At 37.8% G+C, this 5,000-nt stretch overlaps 2 protein-coding genes across 2 annotated transcripts in view; one reads left to right on the forward strand and one right to left on the reverse strand.

The window, feature by feature from the left end:
• Positions 1–1,577, reverse strand: part of zbtb37 (zinc finger and BTB domain containing 37) — a gene marked incomplete at its 3' end in the record, with an annotated part of 8,601 nt that extends 7,024 nt beyond the window's left edge. Inside the window, exon 1 of the mRNA XM_080032366.1 lies at positions 1,273–1,577. The remainder of the gene's footprint in view (positions 1–1,272) is intronic.
• A 3,275-nt stretch (positions 1,578–4,852) lies between these two features.
• Positions 4,853–5,000, forward strand: part of LOC307254801 (zinc transporter ZIP3-like) — a 6,114-nt gene continuing 5,966 nt past the window's right edge. Inside the window, exon 1 of the mRNA XM_080033315.1 lies at positions 4,853–4,879. The gene's annotated coding sequence lies outside the window, so the exon portion shown is untranslated. The remainder of the gene's footprint in view (positions 4,880–5,000) is intronic.

Consider the following 5,000-nt stretch of genomic DNA (forward strand, 5'->3'; position numbering starts at 1 on the left):
AATAAGAATACTTTTTGTGTCAAAATTAAAAGCCTAGGCCTATCTTTATCATCTACTGCTATTCGATCATAACGCCTATAATCTTGTAGGTCTATTTCTTTGTGCACTGTGTATGTCCAGAACATTTTATGCAACATTTGATATAACAAATTAAACTTTTCATAAAAGTGGTCGGGACAAAATTGGCGATTTCAAAAAGTCCCTTACCACCATCCTAAGTGTAAATGACAGCTATGATATCTGGACCAGAAACATGTGACAGTTGACAAAAAGTGATTTTGACAACAAGCATTCTCCAGAATCACTGACTACACCTTTAAATGCTTTTAAAATCTGATCATTTTGAACATTAACTTCAATTTTCTCTAGTATGGTGTCCCTACTCTTACTCTACTTTTTGTGTCTACTCGTTTGGCAATGGCTTGAATGTAACCGACATTAAAGGCCTACTTCACCGGTTTGAATATGAAGGTGTATTGAATTCTGAGATCCTATGTAGTATAAATGTGCAAAAAAAATCGGTTCATCCTAGCCTGAGAAAATGCAGAAAGAGTGTTTTTTTTAACCCTATATTTCTCTTTCTGTGACATCACAGAAAGAGAAATATAGGGTTAAAAAAACTTACTTTGTAAATATTACTGTGATGTCTTTTACTGTGACATCACAGTAATATTTACAAAGTAAGTTTTTTTTTAACCCTATATTTCTCTTTAAAGTAGGCCTTTAATTTAAATATGTAAAAGCTACGCACTGTATACTTTAAGCACTGCACAGCTTTTAGCAATATACTCCATACCAGATAAATAGGCCTGCACTGAATACGTTTGTACTTTTACTCAAACGGTAGGCTATTGTAATAAATGACTTATAGCAGGGATTTTGGTAAAGTCTAATAAAGTAGCATACCTCTAGTAAAATAGGATGCACTTTGTTGTCATTGCACAATAAGTACAACAACACTTTTCTGTGCTGTGCCTGGCAACCCCCCCCCCCCCCCCCCCACACACACACACACGTTTTATAACAACATTTCATAAAAATATATACTTTTAAAAAAGTGGTAGGGACATAATTAGCCGTTTCAAAAAGTGGTCGAGAGGGATAAATCTACAGCGACATCAGTGTTAATGTAGCCTGAATGACAACTATACCAGTCAACTACACATATTGACATCTCTACCGGAACCGAAGTGACAGTTGGACCAAGTCAAGACAGACGGTGTTTCAGGCTAGCAGGTAAAAGCTCAGGTGTGCTATCGCTTCTGCACTCACCTTACAGAGGGGGACTGAGTGAGAGAAGGAGAGAGAGGGGTCTTGTTTCAGTGCTTTCAGGGCGCGGTACAATGGATAGTTCACTGTTGAATCCAAATATGCATCGTTATATAGTCGGCGGACGTCTGCAGAACATTTGGGTGGGCTTGGTTCGACTTGGCACGGCTTGGTTTTGGGTTGGCACGGCTTTGGAAGAGGAGGACTGCTGCAGATCCAGGCTCCACTCCACCACTCCTCCAGCAGCAGCAGCAGCGGCAGCGGTGGTTCCGACAGGTTCAAGGCCGAAAATCAGCTGCCTTTTTCGGGTAACAGTCCGTCATTTGTCGCCCTAACTCTAACGCCATTCTACATAGTGATTCGGCCGGGTTCGGTGCATTGTTTTCCGACCGGCTTTGCTGCTTCTCATCTTTTTGCCGTTTTTTTTAACACACGGCAGAAGGGCCGAAGCTGCAGGAAGGAAAGAGGGAAGGGAAGAAAAGCGCAAGGCAGCCTGGGTAATGTAGTTTATGTTAACCTGTTAATTTTTATTTTATTTTATTTAAATGTTTAATTTCTATTCATATTTTCTAATCACTTTTCTAATGTGTATTCTATACTTGTAGTATTTTAATCTTGATGTATTTGTATGCCTCTGTTAAGCACTTTTGAGTGGCCTTGTGTCTGAATTGTGCTATAGAATAAACTTGCCTTGCCTTGTGTTGTTAGCTATACATTTTTTTTTATATATATTTTTTATAACTTTATTATATAGGCCTACCAAACAAAAATAGGTGTGTCCATATTCCAATTAGCTTAAATACATAGTAATACATTAACTGAGCAGATATAGAAAGAGATAGAATGTGTGGGGCTGGATGGGCTGGATGGATGTGAATTTTGGAAAAAGCGTTTTATGGGACTGCATATCCCGGCATGCAACAGCGATGAGAGGAGGGTTCATCACGGCACTTGGAGTTTGGCAAAAGTGGAGAGGACGCAAACGCATACACACACACATTCACACACACACACACACACACACACACACACACACACACACACACACACACACACACACACACACACACACACACACACACACACGCACACGCACACACGCACACGCATTGTAAAGATAATATAACATTCACACGTTTGGATAACCAGGTGTAAGCTGTATTTGGAGAAAGTAAAACAAAAGTGAACTGTTTCCAGTCTTTGATAAGTGTCAAACTTGGTGTTAACTTTTTTTTTTTTTTTAATCTTAAATTTGCTTCAGAAAAACTCAGCAGAAGTGATAAAATAATAATAATGACTGTAATTAACATGAAACTGAGCAAATACAACTGCAGCACACAGGGAACTAAAAGGTGTGAGGTTTTCCCCAGTTTTGTTTTTGTTTTAGCTTTGTTTATTTTTCTTGTGTATTTAGAGCTTATTTTCTTATCATTTTGTCTTAGTTATTTATTTCACTTTTATTATTATCTTTTTTGTATTTCTTGTCTGTTTATATGAGGGAGGGGATGGGGGGAGGGGAGAGGGGAGAGAGGGAGGGGGTTGTGTAGCCTATGTATTGTATGTGTTTACTATGCTGTTGTTTTTGTCCGTACGTAAAAAAAATAAAAACCACTAAAATAAAAAAATAAATAAAAAATGAACAAATACAAATTCTTAAGAAGTATTCAAAAAGTCACGAAAGTCAAGTTATAGGGGATAGAATCCACGAGGCAAGAAAAATAATAAAACAATAGAATAGTAGGCTTTCAATAAATAATACTCTAGTGTGTGTGTGTGTGTGTGTGTGTGTGTGTGTGTGTGTGTGTGTGTGCGTGTGTGTGTGTGTGCGGGTGTGTGTGTGTGTGGGTGTGTGTGTGTTTCTTGCCTGAAACCCTCACCATCTGACGGCAGGTGGCGCTGCAGTACAAATAATATTGACAAGCAGCAGGACTCGGTTCATATATCAGACTCATTGATCACAGACACTATTCTGAAGGTTATTATAGAAGGATTTGTTCGTATGTTGTTCACTGTCTGATTTATGAGACATTTTCTTCTTAAAATCATGATGAAAAGGCATTTTTTAAGACCTGCAGGCTACATCGTTTATTTATTTATTTCTATTTACTGATTCCTGAGACATTTTATTCTTATAAACACACTAAATGTGAATGTTTTATGATCTGTAAAAATATACATATTATATTTTGAGTGTTTTCGATAATTTTTTTTTTTTTTTAAATGAAAAAAAAAGTCTGTAAAGGCCAAAATATGTTCTGTAAAAACGTTGGACTCTAGTATGTGATACAAATTTAACAAAGATTTTAACTCTGGCTTCATCCAAGATCTAGATTTTTGGTGTTTAAAGAGATTCAAATTAACTAACAACTTATTAGATATTGAAAAATGTGCACATGTAGGGGAGAACGGGGTAAGTAGGCACACTTTTTACTCTAGTGAGAATTGCTCATCACCAAAACATCTGTCAATAGCCATTCCTACATTAAATTGAAGCTTAAGGTGTTGGCTAGAAATGTGTGTCTCTCTTTTTTTCCAACTTATTGTAATGAAGAAGTAATTTACCATCAAAGACACTCTGACACATTGTGACAACCAACCCCATCAAGGGGTCGGTTGTCACACACTATGGGGTTGTTTGTCACAATGTTATCTTAATGGGAAAAATCTTAAAAAGAAGGCAAGGAGGCAGAACCAAATTTGAATGTTTAATTGCATTGTCAAGTTGACAAATAGGCCTACATAACGTTCTGTAGCCTTGGCAGCTGGTCTAGTTTGGGATGCACTGGGTTGTTTTGATTTTGTTGCCCTTTTTTCTTTTGCTTGCTAGCTGCCTTTTCCTGCTCTATTCTTTCCTTCTCTGGGGTGTCAGTGAGGATACAGCTTGACAATTTCTTTCGTTATTGGGTTCCTTTTCTGGCTGCAGCCTTGAGATAACATGTGACAACCAACCCCCCAAAAAATTTGACGACCAACCCCAACTTGAATTTCTTGCTAGCATCAAGGCCAACAACCATCTGACAACTAATTAGCTTGCTAACCACAATCTAAACTATAGTTTACCCTTCACACTTTCTGAGGGTAACAAGTGTTTTGTTATAAACCCATTGTGTAAAAGCCTAGAAGAAAAATACTGAGGAGCTAAATATTTTGAATTTGACATGAAAAACACAAAACATCCTCTCATCTGAAATGCAGCTGTCTTCCTCCAAGGAAGTCTATGTATGTGACCTCTGATCCCAATTCTGGACCTTTTTTATATCAACATTTCAGAGCTAGCGCGCTCTGGTGGCGAGATATAACGAATGTGACATCCAACCCATGTGACAAATTACCCCGTTCTCCCCTATTCAATAATTTTTTTTTTAATATCAAATACAATCATTTTAATGTCAATAATAAACTGTTAAAGTTTCATGATGATATCTATCCCTATATATACTAGTCACTTACAAACAAATAGTACATTTATATAATTTGTTATTCCATGGCCTCACGTCACCAGCTGATCCACCAATCAGCGCCTTGAGATGTTCGTGACGTCACAAGGAAGTGTTTTTTATTTATTTCATTATTTCCATCCACCTGCGGTAGGAGACGAAGGCCCGCGCAGGTAAATACGTCATTGTGATTCATGTTTAACGTGTTCAGCGAGTCCGTGTAGAGACCAAGTGGCCGATTTGATATGAACACAATGAGACTTGTAGCTGTTAACGTGATTAACCGCCGAGTTT

Source organism: Ammodytes marinus, assembly GCF_949987685.1.
Source record: "Ammodytes marinus genome assembly, chromosome: 8".
In the NCBI taxonomy this organism is placed as follows: Eukaryota; Metazoa; Chordata; class Actinopteri; order Uranoscopiformes; family Ammodytidae; genus Ammodytes; species Ammodytes marinus.